This window comes from Spodoptera frugiperda, chromosome 5 (assembly GCF_023101765.2).
Source record: "Spodoptera frugiperda isolate SF20-4 chromosome 5, AGI-APGP_CSIRO_Sfru_2.0, whole genome shotgun sequence".
NCBI classification, from domain to species: domain Eukaryota; kingdom Metazoa; phylum Arthropoda; class Insecta; order Lepidoptera; family Noctuidae; genus Spodoptera; species Spodoptera frugiperda.
Genome location: NC_064216.1, coordinates 12,201,363 through 12,221,172, shown reverse-complemented (window position 1 = coordinate 12,221,172; position 19,810 = coordinate 12,201,363). Strand labels below are relative to the sequence as shown.

General features: G+C 33.5%; 1 protein-coding gene across 2 annotated transcripts in view; it reads left to right on the top strand.

Annotated features, from left to right (window-relative positions):
• The window catches only part of LOC118271856 (SH2 domain-containing protein 4A), a 67,872-nt gene that overhangs the window by 8,893 nt on the left and 39,169 nt on the right, over positions 1 to 19,810 (top strand). The window contains exon 1 of one of the 2 annotated variants that reach the window (XM_035588100.2): positions 14,928 to 15,118. The exons of the other annotated variant lie outside the window; for it this stretch is intronic. The gene's annotated coding sequence lies outside the window, so the exon portion shown is untranslated. Of the gene's footprint in view, positions 1 to 14,927; positions 15,119 to 19,810 lie in introns of those variants that run through there. 2 annotated transcript variants of the gene reach the window in all.

The window sequence follows — 19,810 nt, the reverse complement described above, 5'->3', positions numbered from 1 at the left end:
TTGTCGTTGATCAGTTGATCTTGTTTTGAGCATATCGCATATACCTAAGAACGTCTTTTAGGGCACAGAGAGTACCTAAACTTTCTTAAGAAAAGGGTGATCCTCCGGCCAGGCGAGGTGATCGTGTCTGGCGGGCTGTCTGGCCGACTATTGTTGTTATTCGTTGGGATTTTTCTATCCCTGTTTATTCGCTTGTAAACTTCACCTGTGTGATGTAGGATTATTCGTCGATGTTGATCTACTATGTGCAGCTTCTATCATGTAGTCATGTGTAGTCATAATACTTACGTATCTTATTGAATCTCCAAATGCCTTCCAGATCCGACCTGATATGTCCTCTTATCCATTGTATTCATAAACAAAACTTCGAGAAAGGTGTTGAAAGTTCACATTTTCTAATAACTTTATAACAAAGTTGTTTTGACGAGCGTTCAATTAACAATTCGACGCAACAATGTGCGCTGTTTACTTACCAACACGTGTTTGTTAAACTTTCTCATAGTTTGCTAGACATAATGTAGGTACACACCTTAGCACTTAAAATTACTTTTCCATTTGAGCTTTGGCAAATAAATATCGCTACGTTGACCATTTTTTGCATTTACACTGTTATAGGTATTTTGTTTGCTACTTTAACCTGTAGGGCTAGAGTTGCGGACAACGTAACAGGTCACCGGGGCTAGGGGCTCAAAGCAGAAGAAGGAACGGGGTGGTTTTAGACAGTAAGAGTCTGATACTCCCTCTCACCTTATCCAAGGCGGGAGATGACATTGGATGAATTTTCCCCCTCAAAAAAAAAACCTTATAAGCGGTTCTGTCCCTTGTCTTTTCCTGAATTGTATTATTATTTTTTCTTTCGACATCATTAAATATTTATTTCAAATCTATTTCCTTGATTATTAATAGTGCAAGATCATAAAATTCGTCGCCACCTGTGTAGTTACCTACTGATGGTGATCTCACACCGGTCCGAATGTCAGCTTTTTGACTAAGATAATGATGTAACTGGTTTAGTGGTCATTTGGTCAACTGCATGCCCTCTGTCTGGTAGGGTTACCTAAATTATTATAGATATAGGAAAACACATAAGATCGTCAAGCTTCGAGATGATTGTAGCCCGTAAAAAAACAAACATCTGAACAGAGTAACTTCTCCTTTTTGTTGAGAATTATCTAAAGTCTTCTGTCGCCATGGGCGAGGCGAGAGAAAGTGTCAGACTCTTACTGACTAACAACCACCCCGTTCCTACTCCTGCTTTTTGAGCCGGAGCCCCGGTAAACCCGCTAGGTAGTCCGCAGCTCTGGGTCTGCTCACTGCTAGGATCTTTATATGTAAGAAAAGATTTGCACTTATTAACCGATGAAAAGAAAAAAAGGAAGTTCTCTAGTCAACACACATATTATTTTAGGCATAACTTTTTACACAGTAGTCCGATTTAATTACACAAATGCATGTTATACAACCATTTACTTATCTGTATGAATCAATCTGTCAGCCCTACGATGCGCACACGCCGCCATGCACCCAGTAATTGGAGCGGCCATCTTTTATTAAATGTAAATCTAAATGTTTATTATTATATTTTATTGTGTACTTTTCCGATAGTAAATGACATTGTGTAATGCAATGTCTAGTTACCGGGTGGTGTAACATACCTAATATATTATATAGGTATGTATATTTATATAAACAAACTATTGTTTATGTTTATTTATATGAGTTGGTATTGTTATTCTACCACCTGGATGAGTGGAAGTGTACCATCTGTCAATATAGGTAGTAGTAATAATGATAACTGTTTGTATATTTTAGTAGTAATACCTATTATCTAGGTACCTATTTCAAGGATTCAATATAACATCTCACCTAGGTATCTACCTAGATACTACATAGTTTCATCATGCATTTAAGTCTGATTAGTGCTTTTTTGTGGGTGTAAAATCATCCAATGTGTCCTCGGTGTGGCGAAATATATGTATATAGCGAATATTTACATTAAGGAAGGTTAAGGGCACCCTATAATAGAAGGGGTATGGGTATCTTGAAACATTGGGTAAAATTGATCACACCAAGGCATTCTGGTTAAGTCCACTTGCTACACAACAATTTATTCAACAAGAGAACATCCACGTTTCAACAAAGTATGAAACAATTAATCAATCTCATATGAATTTTAAACACTAATTGGTATTCAGATGAGGACTTGTGGTCGTTGACGTTATATAACCGTTTTAATTTTAAATCTTTGTCAATATGGCGTCAAGAAGCATCTTATGGTGTCTGGTAGACGTCACGTGATGAGGCACAACAAATAATCAATTGTATGGTAATGCACGGTGCTTGTACGCATCTAACTCATAGGAAATTGTATGATTATAAATATCATTATGTTGAGGCTTCTTAAACCAGTTAAAATGCCAAAGAAGCAATTTAAATACAGTGGCTTTACATGATTGAAATAATGTAAATTTAAAGCTACTGAAGTGAATTTACATTTCTAAGATGGATTATTTTTGAACTCGGTACCTACAATTGTTATTGCTTTGTTGTTCATCGCAGTAATCAGACTAGACCATCACCAATGAGACCCATGTAGTGCTGATGTCCAACCCGGGGCCGCGGATACTTAACGGCTTATGCTCCACCCTGAAAAGCCTTGGAGATAGGACTATAGATGGTTTTTAGTCAGGACTGACACTGCCAGAGCCAGGGAGAAATTATTAGATGATTTTAATGGGTTATCGGAAGGAGACATTGGCTTTTTACAGAGCAGGAGTAGGGACAGGGTGGTTTTTAGTCAGTAAGAGTTTGACACTCCCTCTCAAGTAAGCCAGTGAGAAGTCATTAGATGATTCTTTCTTCCCTCTAATAACAATTTGGCGGAAGGAGAAACTCCCAGATGTCATTACACCCTCGCGCCGGACTTCAAAAAGGTCTAATCACTGTAGATCCCGGCTTAACAGGAGTGCAAACTTTGCGGGCTATCTACCAAAATAAGGTGGTGCTATATATAGTCCTTGAAAAATTGTTTGCCCAATTCTACCGATATAAGGCTGAAGTTACAACAGTATTGGTACCTGTGTACACAAGATAAGTATGCCACAGCTACCTTAACAGCACTTAATAGCATTATCGGATCAATCTCTCCATTGTTCCGAGCCACACAATCGGATTCCTTCTCCGAAAACAAATAAGTAATACGTCCATTGGATGTACCACACAACAATGTTCTACTGTTTGTATTTTCGTGGAGAACGGGAAAGGCATTGTGGAAAGAGTGAAATTTCCCTTGTGATAGGTTCTTTCTTTCTTCGGACATGTGGTCAGGAATGTTAATTACCGAAACTCTAGTGATTGATTGAAAATCAACTTTGGTAAGAAAAAATTTAGTCAAAAGATAGACATAGTAGAGATAGGTAGTCTTTCGTGTGCTGTGTATTGTGTTGTGCTGTCTTTGTACCTTAGTATTATAATTGTTGTTGTTATTTGTTATGATTGCATTGATGAAACTAAGAATACAATACCTAAGTATTTTTTTAGTAGACACGATTTTCTACTTGCTCCTAGATTTTCCCGTAAAATATTGACAACAATAAATGTTGAGATAAGACCCCGTTTTGTAGAGAAGAAAGAAAAAAATACGTGACGTTAAATAAATGAAAACAGAATATAACACATTTAGGTATCTACCTACATAGCTAATGCGGGTTCCAAGAATCTTTAAGAATTAAAGTTGATGAGCATTTTAATTCAAATATTAAACTCCTACATATTATCGTGTCGTCATCGTCTCCTAAACAATTAAATCTTTGTATGTCCAGAACAATAATTGCTATTAAACCGTGAATTGATAGAACCTCGTGACATTGGTCTATGTCCCGTTTCCCAGTAATGTCAATTGGACGGTCATATGACTCCGTTTGCATGAGAGGTCGGTTCAATATGTTTGTGGAATGACTTGATAGGCTCGGTTGCTAATGGATCTGTTTCTATCTAAAGAAGGTGTTTTCTTGGGCAACCTCAACATGTGCAATGTTGTTTGTCTTACAAGTTTTGCTGTATGTTTAAAAAAAAGAGGCTTAGATGACGATTATATGTCCTATATGTTATAATGTGGAGCTACGGACTGCTACAAAATTGGTTACTAAATTTTTTGGCTCCATGCCATCGAAAAGCAGGAGTAGATTACGGGGTGGTTTTTAGTCAGTAAAAGTCTGACACTCCCTCTCGCCTACACAAGAGATGTTTGCATTGGAGCGTGATTTTAAAAAAAGTATATAGTATAATATAACATATCAACATGAACCCTGAACCACATCATCAACAGACCGTGAAAGTCCACTACTAGACTGTGAACCCATGCGACGAATCTCCTCTTATCAAGATAGGTGATAGGTTCGTTAAAAAATCTTCACGCGATACTAAATATCTGAATCGTTTACAAAACTTTTCTTTGTCAACTTCACCAATATAAATTGCTTCGTTTTCTTTTTAAAACGGAACATTCCGTTTAATATCGAAGCTAGTTACAAAAACAGATAAAATAAACGCTTGCTACTGAAATCGGGTCTGCGTTTCGTTGGTGTAATTAAACAAATTCAATGGAGCATCAAACGAATCGCTTTGCGGTGGCGCGTGACACATCTCGAATTACATACCTGCTGCGATTGCTTCGAGTGTACCTACTTGTGATGCTTGAAGTATTTATTTAGAGCTTGATTTTTATATAAATGCTTAAATATTTTTATAATTACAATCGTGTGACATACTAAATTAACTAAAAACGCAGTAGGCTGCGTGACGTCGTCGCGTCTGCGCATGCTGCTCATGATGAAGAGTCCCTCTGTGACTCGAAACTAGTAGAGCGTTTCTCTATTAATGTACGTAAGTATCCGTGTTTTTTAGTTAACTTTTGAATTGGTAGTAAATGACTCCATATTGGACCGAAAACTAGATTATAGCAAAGACCCATGTAAAGTGGACCATACTCTAGTTTTGGACTATCACGGACTATTAAAGAGTTAATTTTATGTCGTACTAGCTTTTGCCCGCGACTTCGTTCGCGTGGAATAGTGACTTCCGGCAAATTTTTGGTTTTAACCACATAGTTCCCGATCTCGCGGGATCTCTTCAAAAATGAGATGTGGAAGATATTCCAGGGAACTCTTCAAAAATCAACATAATGAGCTCTGCGTTTGATTTTAATAGATGTATACTCACTTAGGGCATTGGAAAAATAGTTTAAAAACGGACTTTAACTAAAGAAATATTATAATCTTTCCGAACTTAAGATGAAAACTAACTTAAAACTAAAGAAAGCTACGAATTACGAATTTATAACAATTAAAAAAGAAATTATATTAGAACCTATCCTTTATGCTATAATAACCAAGCTTAAACTAAATAATTTAAAAGAAACGACTTAAATCTAATCTAATTAATTTATAAATTAGACTTACAATTTTATTAAAAAAACTAACTACAGTAACTACTAATAATCGATATCAAACTAAACCTACGTTAAAAAGTTTAACCAGAAAACCAGGAAAACCCAACAAATAAACTTATTAATTGACAAATACAACGAAACCAATTTAGAATATACGAAACAGCAGGACCACTACAGACAAATAATCATACGACTGATAATACACATTTTCTACAATAGTACCGAAGCGCTCGGCCGATACCCAACCAAATAATTGTAACAAAACCATAGCGCAATCTATTTCGATCCCAACGCCATCTATCGAGGATAAAGACAACTTGGATTATTTATTTATACTCCGTTCGGGCATTTTCTTTGTACTAAAAGTTTAATTATATTGATATAATTTTTTTCATACCTTTTTACTATTTGTTAACTTTTTTTCGATGAATTAAAACAATAACATGAACCGAAGTCGTGTAACGATCGACATAGAATTATCTATACTCCGTTAGAGCGTTTTCTTTGTACTAAAAGTTGTATTATGTTATATTTTTCATTGCTTTTTACTATTTTGTAAAAACAAATTTCCAATGAATTAAAACAATAACATGAACTGAACAATTGTAATTTTCATTGCGCGATCAACGCCATCTATCTACGGAGTATAGGAACAGCCCGACATTGTTCAATTCCGTACTATAAGTACGAAATTGAACAATAGATGGCGCTGTATGTCCGGAATAAATTTATTTTTTATATTATTTTATTTTTAAATTATTTTTTATTTTATTTTTATTTTATTTTATTTTATTTTTATTTTATTTTTATTTTATTTTTATTTTATTTTTATTTTATTTTTATTTTATTTTTATTTTATTTTTATTTTATTTTTATTTTATTTTTATTTTATTTTTATTTTATTTTTATTTTATTTTTATTTTATTTTTATTTTATTTTTATTTTATTTTTATTTTATTTTTTTTTATTTTATTTTTATTTTATTTTATTTTTATTTTATTTTTATTTTATTTTTATTTTATTTTTATTTTTTTTATTTTTATTTTATTTTTATTTTATTTTATTTTTATTTTATTTTTATTTTATTTTTATTTTATTTTTATTTTATTTTTATTTTATTTTTATTTTATTTTTATTTTATTTTTATTTTATTTTATTTTTATTTTATTTTATTTTTATTTTATGTTTATTTTATGTTTATTTTATTTTTATTTTATTTTTATTTTATTTTTATTTTATCTTTATTTTATTTTTATTTTATTTTACTTTTATTTTATTTTTATTTTTATTTTTATTTTATTTTTATTTTATTTTTTGATTTTTGAAATTAAAATATATCTATGTCCTTTCTAAGGTTCTAAACTATATCTGTACCAAATTTCAACCAAATCCGTCAAATAGTTGCGGAGATTAATGGTATAAGCATAGAATGTTCGACGTGATTCTTTAATTTGACATAACTTTTTTATTTATGAACCGATTGACATGAAACAAACACTAAATGTAAATTTAAGCATCCCACAATATATTCGTGAAAACCGCATCCAACTCGGATCAGCCGTTTCTGAGATTAGCGCGCACAGACGAACAGACAAACAGACAAACAGACAAACAGACAAACAGACAAACAGACAAAAAAAAAGTTAATTACATTTTTGGGTTCGACATCGACATAACAATAACCCCTGCTATTTTTTTTATTTTTATTTTCAATGTACAGACAGCACTTTTCTACGATTTTATTATATGTATAGATGTTACATTTCAAAAAGGCTGCAAGACCGCGGTCCGCGCGTTGATCGCACGCTTACAGCATTTTCGTATTGTTATCAAAGCAAAAAAATCCGTCCCGTATTCGTGCCATTTATGTATGCGATGACTCTTAGGTCTTATATTCCTTATTTATATTCTACGTCCCCCGAAGAGGGCCCTATGGAAATAAAAACTTGTTGCTAAAAAGCTTTTGTATGTTCGTGCACAAATCGAGGTTATTGTCGAAGGCTGTTCTTTCGAGAAGACAAGACAAGAATTAAGAATACTTATTCTTTAGTTTAAAAAAGACTTTATTGCTTTTTGCAAGTGGTAGGTAGAATAATAGACAATCAAGATGACACAATATCAAAAAGTTTACAGTCAAAGTCTTTATAAAACAAAGTAGGATAAAAAAAAAGAATAGATAATCAAAAAAAAAAACTTAATTACTCACAGAATTTGTGGCGATTTACAAAAAAAAAAATTCGCACATCACGTAACTGCAGTCTTTATTAATAAAGGCGTACCAGTAAAATGTTGTTAATGAATTGCAGTAATTAGTGTTGCCCCGCTTCAAATGTTTAATTATGTAATCGCTTTCGCTGCCTAACAATACACAAGCCTTCCTACGATTACGATGCAGTTTTTTGCTTTTATCTTGTATTTACTGCACACAGACAACAATTAAAACTTGTTGAAATTCAATCGATTCTATAGAATTAGGTTGAATGGAAAGCTTTCTTTGCCTGCTTGTTAATTTCCTGCGATCAGGAAAGGCGGGAAACAGTAATAAAATGGCGGAACGTCGGTCATGTATTGAATTAAATGTCAGTTTCCTCTGTTTCACTGAAACAGTTTTTACTATTTACGTAAAATATGTCAAACAATTGATTCATCTTCTTCATCATCATATCAGCTACAAAATGTCTACTGCTCAACTCAGTTGGGAGAGGTATGTACCTCCGCCAATGACTCACAGATAGTAAGTACGCTTCTCCATAATATGACAAAACTGCTTAAATACTTATTAGGTATTCGCTTCTGTTAGAGGCTTCGCCCGCGTTCCGCGAGATAAAAAGGCAATAAAGTAATAAACCAAAAATCCTCAAAATTCGTTCAGTAACTTTCAGCGTGATTGACGGACAAACATCTAAACAAATAAACTTTCACATTTATAATATTAGGTAGTGTGTTTAGGAAGAATAAAATGAAGTATTATTGCAAGTTCTAAGTTGTTAACTCCTTAAGTATGGAAGTTATAGGGGTAAATGACCTGCATGCGCTATGGTTACACCCTATTGATTACACGGTATGAGGGCCCCATATAACACTGGCGCCATTTATTTATTACCATTGCTCATGACAGGAACTTAAACATGGTTTTTATTAACAATCCGTATAATGTAATTATAATTTATTTGTTGAGTGTTTATTTATTTAGGAATGATTAACAATCATATGTTACATTAGTACAGTAAAAGTAATAAATAACACTTAACAAACATATGATCCAAATAATATAATATAAGTGTTACAAATAATGTGTACTACTGCTTAGTCCATTGGTGGCTAACCATTTGCATCTCGTACTCATACTGACTCCTATGCAGATTTATTGCATAACATATCACCACGCCTTTTAATCCCCGAAAGGGTAAGCAGAAGTGCATTTTTCATTGGGTTGTGTTATAAGTCACCCGAGAATCCCAAGTCCTTTGGACCATTAGTACTGAAATAGTCAGCTGTTTTATTTGCATTTAGGAGTATCACATCGTAAGTCTACACGTGCTCACTGCTGAAAAAGCCTCTTCTCACACGGAGATGGTTTCAGCATTAGTCACCATCAATGCGGGTTAGCAATTTCAAACTTATATTTAGAAATTATAAGTCCAGATACCCTCACGATGTTTTAGGAGCAAGGAACAGTAAAATAAATAGATTTGTTTAAACGAAACAGCCTGTAACGTTAGCCTACCAAATCTAGATGTTACGCAACGTGAATTTACTCGTTTATTTCAGTATTTTACAGTTTATAGCCTCTTACATAAAACTAGAGCTATAAAACAAAGAACGCAGTATTTTTTCAGCACTGCGTTTTTATATAATATTGTGTAAATTGTTTATTTGGTTTGGATTATATAAATTGCGTATTGTTATATATTTAGTAGATAACCCTGTTTATAAAACCTGTATTCTTGGATGGTTCATATTAGATGATGCACAGTATATGCAGATGATGGACTTATTAAATTAGTCTAATTTACTCCTTCGTACATCAGCTACCTGTCAATAAAAATCCCGTCAGAATTCGTATTTTCGCCAAATACTTAAGTACGTAAAATTCGTCCAGCCATTTCAGATTAGCCAGAACAAACAGAAAATTAATATGAAAATATATAAGTACATATCGTAAGTGACCCGGTTTGGTCACTTTAAGAATTTTGTCGACTTTGAGGCTTTCTTAACTTATAGTTTATGGTATCACGAACATATTTCTTGCAAAAAGTCATTTAACATGTATTAAACTTGCCTAAGAAAACCCCTTTTTTAAAAAACGTCCAATAAAATAACTGTATAAAAAAGAAAAAAAATAGGGAGTTTGTGCCATTTTTGGCCAGATTCGTGCCATTTCTGGCCACGGTCGTGTGCCAGTTCTGGCCATCAAAAAATACTATAAAAGTAATCAAAATTTATTAATTAAATTGGACATTTTACAAACAATGATTTTTATTTAGTTTGGAAAATATGAAATATTATTACTTCACTTTAATTTAACTTACAAATAAAGAGATCAACATTTATATGACGTTGGTAAAAGCTGCAAAGTAAACTGACCTTCCCTTTGTGTGAAGGCAATTTACTGCATCTCTGAAAATGAAAAATATGTATTTGTTGATATGTAAAGCTAAGGAAAAAAGCCACGATAAAATAAAGGGGAAGAAGTGGGGTGTCTATGTACTCCAGTTTTGGCCAGCCATGTGGCCAAAGATGGAGAAATTCATAATTTTGTTTCCATTAGTGGCCACCTTCTAAAATCCTCACTTCAGAAACATATGGCGACAAAATAACTTTAGTTTCACTTAGACAATATATTCTTCATGTAGTATTAACATAAACATCCAAACAATAAGCAAAGATTTAAAAAATAGAAACGAAATCCTCACCCACTCGCCTTAGCCTTTTTGTTAAGATCTTAACAATTTCACCCTCAACTAAAAAGAATGACTTGTTGCATCGAAGTGAAGTTTGACACATTAAAGCTGCCAACGGTATCAGTGTCTCTAATATTCAATATTTTAAATACTGTACATCACAGAGTAATTTATTTGTCCATGCCTTAGTTATAAATATTTGAAGGCCCAAATGGCCACAAAGGGGTCGATGGCCACAACCGGGTCACTTGCCCTACGATACATAGATATAACAAAATAAAATTTAGCATGTAGTAATGTGCGATATGTATACCTATGTACGATATGTATGTTAAAAAATCGCTTCAAAGTAGCAGTTACAATTTCGTACCGTGTTCCTTTTTTAAAACCTTATTTTGCCAGTACATATAGTTTATTCTGTGGTATAGTTGCCATTTTAATAAGAAGTAAAACAATCATCCTATTTTCTATTTGATTTTTAAGAATTATCAACCAGATAACACATAATTCCTTTAAAACTATACACTAAGGTCTATGATTAGGTGTTAACAAGGTTCTGACTCCAGCACCGACCTCCATCAATCAAGCGATGTTTACACTACGTACCGTGACGTGACGAACTCGAGGCAGTACGAGCTGTGCTGACCCACATATGCCGTGTCGACATGGTAATTGGTAATGGACTGTCAGCTGTAAGGTGACAACCATGATGGTTTGTCAACTCTGATAAAGGGCTATTCTCATATCACTACATAGTATAAAACAAAGTTGCTTTCTCTGTCCTATGTCCCCTTGTAAGCTTGAATCTTTAAAACTACGCAACGGATTTTGATTCGGTTTTTAGACGGTAGACAGATCACCTGATGAAATCATGGACGCCGCCCATGGACACTCGGAACAGTAGAGGCGTTATAAATGCGTTGTCGAGGAATTTAAGGGTTGTTGAAGTATCAGGGATTGGGAAGATGGAAAGGGGGGGGTAATTGGGCCTCTGGTTACCTTACTCACATAACCAAATACAACGCAAGTGTTGTTTTACGTCGGTTTTCTGTGAGACTGTGGCATAACTCCGGTCGAGTAGGCCCATTGGTGCCGAAGCATAGCTCACTCTCCCATACTTATTGTTTATAGAGAAAATGAAAATGTTTAAGTCCTACTTAATCTTATCCATAAGAAATCAAAATTCGTAATCATTACACAAACGTGAAAATCATGGTGAAATCTTCCAAAACATCAGCACAGTTTAAGACCAATTAGTCAGCTCGTTGACATAAATACTTTCAACGTTTTTTTAATACAAAGAGTAATGAACTTTGAATTTTCTTAGAAATCACTACACCATAACATCTACACCTACACTGTACTATGTACTACATACGCCCGTCAAGCTACACCAACCTTTCAATTACGTTTTTAACCTTATAATTTCCATAATAAGGTAGCTTATCTATTGAAGATTTTTTACAGAATGGTGTAGGTTGATGTGCTGGTTTCTAGGTATAATAAGTGACATGCATTTCCTCTCCTACACCGTACTATGTACAACATATATTGCTACATAGGTCCATCAAGCTACACCAACCTTTCAATTACGTTTTCAACTTTACCTTTACCGTAATAAGGTAGCTTATCTATTGAAGATTTTTCACAGAAAGGTGTAGCTTGATATGCTGGTTTCTAGGTATACTAAGTGACATGCATTTCCTCTCCTACACCGTAGTATGTACCACATATATTGCTACATAGGTCCATCAAGCTACACCAACCTTTCAATTACATCTTCAACTTTATCTTCTCTGTAATAAGGTAGCTTATCTATTGAACATTTTTCACAGAATGGTGTAGGTTGATGTGCTGGTTTCTAGGTATCTAAGTGACGTGCATTTCCTCTCATCCGTCCGCGTCACGAGGCACGACATTATTGTATTGACAGTGTATCGGGTATCGATGGTGAAAGTACTGAGTATTAGAAAGTTACGTAAGTTCCCCATTCATGATGTTTTGTGATCACATTAAGCGTATGGGTTTGTGGTAAAATGTACATTATATACGTGTGAACGACCTTTGTTTATGAATGATGGAATTTATAAATTAGATGTTAATGTAATGTACAATCTTTTGTTTTGTCTATGTCTAAGGATGTACCATTTGACGGTGTTGATGTCCCTTGTAATGGTGTTCACCAGTTTGTTTTTGTGATGTAAAAGCCCTATATTCCCTAGTTTGTCTCCTAACTAGGCGGCTTTCGAAGATTACTTCTGTCATAAAAAAAGTTTACGAAGTAGTTGTCTATTGTCCCAAAGAAATGTCAATAACATCTAGGCAGTAGGTACATTAAACGCCTTAACGTAAAGTAAATAATACACATTATTTCATCAGCAGAGTCCAGTTAAGACACGTATGCGTATAATACTCATAGAATCGGAAATTATGAAATGGAAGAGACGATTTTATCTTCGACCGTTCTATGGTCTACAAAATTGAGACTAAATCCAGATTTTCATCATCATCATCAGCCGAGAGACGTCCACTGCTGAACAAAGGCCTCCCCCTTAGTCCTCCCCCTAAATCCAGATCTTATGCCTAATTTAATAAACCCAACTCATAGAATTTAGTTCGTTTTCGTGTTACGAGAGCACAGGTTATTTCTCACGGGGGCTCGGCATCCGGGTCCAACGGCCTTAGACCTTTGAATACTAACTAATACGCCATGAAACAATCACGCCTAGATCACGACTGTTATCTGTCAAAAGTAATATAAACATGCTCTACCTAATCCTAAACTACATTTCAAATATTTTTCGTTAGTTATGCCAAATATTTCGTCACGATACTTCTCTAATATTTCATTGTTTTACGTCACATACAGTAAGGTTTTCGACGCACGCCATTTAATTCGAGTACAGTAACAAACCCAGTTATTACGCAGAAATATTTTTTTAGTATCGCAACACTGGTCAATTATTGGCACAATGGTGCATTATTCCGTACAAAGGGTCGCCTGATAGTCGTATATGTAGCTTGCGACATAGTTCGATTCGTGATAGGTCTGCGGAAGTGTAGTGCAACATTATGGTCGTATTCTGCAAATATTTGCATAATGTGATGCCTTTGTGGCGCCGGTTAGATTATATAGAGACAAAGAAAGGAGTTTGTCTTTTTGTCTGAAAGAATACTTTAGTGTTTTAATTGACGATGAGAATGATTTGAAGTTAAAAGTATTCTTATGGGATTGGATTCTAAATTGATTTATAGAATTTCATAGATGATTTAATTTCGACTTGGATTAGGTTCGATAAAAATTAATTGTCGTAAATATAAAGAAAAAGGGTAAAGCATTATGTTTATATAGAGAAGGAGAATTATAAAATAATATTTAGTAGGGGGCAGTGAGCACCGTTTTTCCTGCGAATCGCCAGACGTGGTGCCCGTTTTCACCGTGTCAAATCCAATAAGGAGAGACCTCCACAAAATGACAATATGCCTCAAAAAAATCTTTATGTTAGTTTATTTATTTATTACCTACGCTATTTACTCTCATATGTAAATGCTTTTCACTTTCAGAAAAGAACCACATCAATCTTACTCGTGTTATCACGCTGCGCCCGTCAACAACAAAAATATGATAACGAATCAGACTGATAGAGATAACCAACCGGGTTTGGGCTGAACGTGAAATTAGTCTGATATACATCTAAATACAGACCTTTTAGCTTAATACGAACAGATTAAAATTAGCATAATTGTATTTATCATAACAACATTTTTCCTTAATCATGAATCCGTGTGGTATCAAGATACGATTTGTTTTGCGTGTTTTAACATGTGACTACCTAAAAATATAGGCATTATGTGGCTAGAGATTAATTCAAGTAGGCAAGCACTTTTTTGAAAGGCTGAAAATGGCTGTTGTTTTTCGAAAAATCCACTTAAAAGACCTTTAAAAAAAGAAAAGCTGTATAAGTTTTTAAACTAACATAGTCGTAGTAATATCATTAGTACTTAAAACGGGATATTTACTATGTTTATTCGTTTTATATGAGTTTCCGATATCCCGTTTTAAGAGCTTTTGTTCCCATAAAAACTAACGACATTTAAAAGTTAATAAACCCATTTCGCTTCGCTATGGTTTGATTATGTGCAGAAATAAGAGTAACGTTTGACTTCATATGCGGACCGTACTCGCATGCGAGTTTTTACAATGCAGCCGCTTTCAAGCTGTATGTTAACTTGATTGAACGATTTATATCTTTACCGACATTTTAACGCTTATTTATTAGTTTAAGTTATCTAAGTGGTCATTCATTGAAAAGAAAATGATTTACTTACCCGCGATATTTTGCATTCGTTTTTATGTAAGTTTGTAATTAATCGGGTTTTTGTTTTTTTAAATGTGAAACTGAAACATTTTTATGATTTTCTTATGATGCTATGATAGAAAATGTGAACTCAAATCTTATTGTAGTGTGAATTTTACCATATTTTTGCTTTCAGCCGGAGCAATAAAATTAAACAACGCATTATTCAGCAGCTACAATCGCTGTATTGCGCCGCGCCATACATTCTCTCGTTTCCGAGCGGCGGCAGTCGGTCGAGAGCGCGCAGCCGAGGCGTGCGTTGCGCATCGGACGTTGTATTCTTTATTCAAAAACTGCGCCAATTTGAAAGTTTGACAAAAAAGTTTTTAATTTGTGTATAATCTGTTCTGTGACCACGTGACATTTTATAGGATTGAGAAAAGGAATTTTTACTAATATTTTGCAGTGTAAGTAAATATTTTGTATTTTTTGTTGCATACATTGTGCTTTGTTGTATTTTCTTTGTAAAATGCTACGAGATTAGTATTGGTCGCGTATAGTAATGCGGAAATTGTAAGCTAAATTAAATTATGGGCATAGAACATTATGATTTTCTGCTCTATTTTTTTTTTAGTTTATGTTTGTAAATCTGTGTGAGTAATGTTTTGTAATTTAGCATAATTGTTTCTTCGATTAAAAAGTTATACAAAGTTTAGATGTGATTGACACATTCAATAAAAAATTTAATAAAATTCACACGGTGACGAAGTTTTGACAATACTTAGCTTTTCTCCTTGACAAATACATTTTTATTGTTGGAACAAAACACGTTTCTAAATATCAAGAAACAAAGTTTTTACATAGCCAAGGTTTTGTTGGAACCTATGCTAAAAATATTTACGAAATAAAAGATGAAGAATTTTCTAATTGGACATGCAATGATTTCATTTACGTTATAATTGTTAGCCGTATGTTGAATACATTGCAAAACCATTGATACAGCATAGTTTTTTCTCATTCTAAGGAAATAGACAATAAGAATACCTGGATTTTTTTACTCACTTTACAATCGGAAACATATCGGATCTTTTTGTACAACCTCTATTCTAAAAGTCATCTTCGAGATTCAAATTATGGAATGATTATAAAAAGTGTGTAGTAAAATATGTATATCCGGCATTTCGTTCGAGTTACGTGTAAAAAATTGGCATTTTCTTTACATATCATAATTAATTTAAAATGCTTGCATAAATGCAGCTGCGGCAATTAATTTTAAACTTTAGCGGAACCAGCTGTAGTACAACATCTTACAGTTTTTGTTTGTGAACTGTTTTTATTGTTACTGAGAAATGGTTCTGTTTGACATACATACATACTTTATAGTTTAGTTTTTTTTATATAAAGACACATTGCCCCACACTAGGATTTTCTTCTCCGTCGTGGACAAACATACAATGTTCACATACTCTCTCAGACCCGAAACAACAATTTTGTGAGGGAGGAAATTCAACCAATGACTTCTCCCACCTTGGGTGAGGCGAGAGCAAAAACCACCCTGTTCCAACTCTTGCTTTTCGAGTCGTGGCCACGGTAAACCAGCTAGGTAGTCCGCAGCTAAGATGAGAATATTCACTATCCTATTGAATTATACATGAACTTTAGAAAAACTTGTTAAAAATGACGTACGAACCTTTAGCATATTTTTTTCAATTCATATCAGAGACTGTAAACATTTCGTCGCATGTTATGATTATGATTGAAACTAATAACGACTCATTGGTTTACTCGTTCTGAGTCATATTACTCATGTTAACGTTACCAAGGTCTGTAGTACGCAGTTGTATGTTGTATGTTATATGTTGTATGTTTATATACGGATGTACCAACACAGTGATGTGTCATTTGCCATATAGTAATGCAGTCGTTTGTTTTTATTGTATATGGTAGTGTATGTATAATGAGACATAAGACATAACAGAGTTTATATTAACTAAAAATAACGGTTTGTTTTAAGTAAATAAATACAAACTTCATAGCCTATTGTATAGCAAACTCCGTGCACGCTGCTTATGACCAACAGTCCACCTGTACCTCGAAACTAGTAGAGCTTTTCTCATATTATTTACGTGATTAAACCGCTATTAGTATGTCTCACGATAGTTAGTATAGAAGTTTATATTTTCGAAGTGGTGGTGAAAAGTGTATCTATAGTTGAGCTTATTCTTTTAATTCAAACTCTATGTGATGCTAATATTTCGTATTCTTTGGCTTTTTTGATTGAATTTTGATCATCAGAAAAGATCAAAACTCGTTTTATAATTTTAATTGCTTCATGACAATGTACTTTTTAAACTATTCTACTAATTATTTAAATCGATTACAAAACGTGTTCTTTATCAAACAATCTTATTAAAAAAACTAATAATAATATGTTCCACATTACCGAGTATTCGATAACACCATGTAAATAAGATGATGATGAGATGTCATGAAACGGGTTTTTTTATGTATTTACTGACTAAGGTGAGGCGCGGCTCTTTCCTGCCTGCGAAGATAACGAATAGAAAAAGTTGTTTAGAGTACACAGAGGGCATTATAGTGAAGAAAAATGTAAAAAAAAATTGTAGGTACTGGATAGTGTATATTATGTATTTCATGGAAAAAGGAATTTGTGATAAGAATCTCTTTTTGGCGATCGCAATGATACTGTACACACATTTATAAAAGTGTCTACTATTTGTAAAATTACCTACTTATTTAGATGTGTAGGTTTTCTCCGAGGCATTTTACTCTTTAGAAGCTTGTTGAAGCTAAATCCAAAGTATTTTTTTTATATAAGTATACATAGATTTTATAGTAGAAAAGAAAGGTGGCTAAAATCATAGAGACGAGAGATTTTCAACATTATGTCACAGATTAAATAAAACGTCCATTTGAAGAGAGCCGTTATATTTGAAATGTCATTTGACGACACACACTTGTTGCATCACTTTCTCTTATTTTATATATTTCTTTAAATATTCTGACATAACTTTATACAACTTTTGCAACAGGTTTTAAATGGCAAAGTGTTATTTTCTTCAGGTGCCATAACCTTCCTCAAGTTGTTTCCTATTACATTAAATGAAAGATGACGAATCAAAATTCCTCTAGATTTACTTTTTGATCTATTTTTTCAATAGTCAGCCAGAATATCTCCATTGCTTAAACAAAAGCTTCTCTCTTAAGACAGGGTTTATCGTTTGCTCATGTGCCTGGTATTCGCGAATTGGGAATCACGGTTGTGTTAGACAAAATTACGAGGTTCTGCTGCCCACCAAGTCCACCAATTGTGCTGGCTTGCTGGTTCCAGGCCACTCCTAGCCAACCTTTATCTTAGCATTAGGTATTCCAGTCAGGATTCAAATAAATCATGTTGTAGGTACTCGTACCATTTAATCCAATTAGATTTGGTGCTGGAATTTGAGCCTACTCCATTTATGTCCGTACGTCTAGATTGTGCCAATCTATTTCCCTTATAAGGTCTGCCAGTGCATAATTTGCTGAGGAATTCGGTGCATTACCTTTTATAAATTATCTGTTTGTAGATCTGTTTCAATGACTAAGCTCACTTTCTGAATATTTTCAGTGTAACGTTTACTATGTAATTGCATTTTATTCTAAAAATGGTACCAAACGTGGTTTATCACTGTCATGCCAATTTAGTTATTTAAAGTCAAATTGTTTATTCCAATTAAACCATATATAGCTATTTTTGAAATGTCAACAAATAATAGTAGTCTGTCAGTGAAGCTAGCTATACTTTACTTCTGGTATTACTTTGAACTTTAAAATAACCATTTATAATAATAATAAAAGGTATTAAAGTCTATTCAGCAACCGATTTTCGAATTTCAACGGATGTAAATTTTTATATATACAACCAAAGACCTTGCTTTTTAGGTATTTATGGTATATACTTAGTACCTATGTACCTATTATATATTTACCCTTTACATGTCCTAACCTAAATGCAGTTATCATGTTAGGTACATTATTTGTGGGCACGGCAACGGCATGATAAGTTAATGGTAAACGGATTGTCGGCTTTATCATGTGTAAACCACTTGTTATATGTTATCTGTGGCAATCAAATATGTATGTATGGCTAATTATGGCGTTGATGGTAATGATAAAATGCTGTTTTAAGTCTAATGACAAGACTATAATACAAGATTAAATATAATACAGTTTATTAAGTCTATATTACTATTTTTAGTTTTTGCAAAAAGTTCAAATGAACATGTCCTTTAACTATATTCTTATCCAAATACCACGAAATGAAGCGATTCAGAGCAATGCATATAATAATAATCCTGTTTAATTCGAGGAAAATGTGCGCAAAGAAGATGAAGTTTTTTAAAAATAACAATTAATCCGTGTAATTAAACAACAAACTAGATTAGATAAACCATTATATCTTTTAAAAGTTGAACGATTGATTAGATTAAGACGGATTTAGGTGCTGCGTCCATAGCAGGTTTCTGCAAGAAATAATTTATTATCTGTTTTCCTGTACGATTATACGTGTATGTAGTGTCGCATTTATACACTTACATAAACAATGATTCATTAATAAAATTGTACTACTTATCTGAATTTTACAATAATTTTAGATAATGAAAAGATAATTCTTATGAATTAATCGCATTGACTTTTCTTGTGGTACTTGGGTTTTTCTTTACTTTCGAAGTGAATCATAAGCGTATCTAGTATTTGTAGCTGCTTACATGATAAGGAACAACAATGCCAAATAGGGAAAATTCTTAATAAGGCAAGAAGAAATTCTGTGCGAAAGGAGGTTAAATTTCCAAAAGTAAACATGGCGGAAAACCGCCATTACTAATCACTTTCTTTTTTTTTAATTTAACAAGCAGTTTCCTCTGCTCTGATGCTTGTATCACGCGATATATGGAGTAACACATCATAAACGTGACCTTATGAACAATACCTGTCTTTATAAAAAAAAAGTATAATGAAACCATGCAATATTATACTCTATTCCATTGCTATAAGTGTTAATTTACGTTCATATACAGCTTAAGGTGAGGCAGCACCTTGTTGAATTCTTACTATACAGCGAAGGCAATTCCGCGATAGGAATGAGCGACCATTTGTAT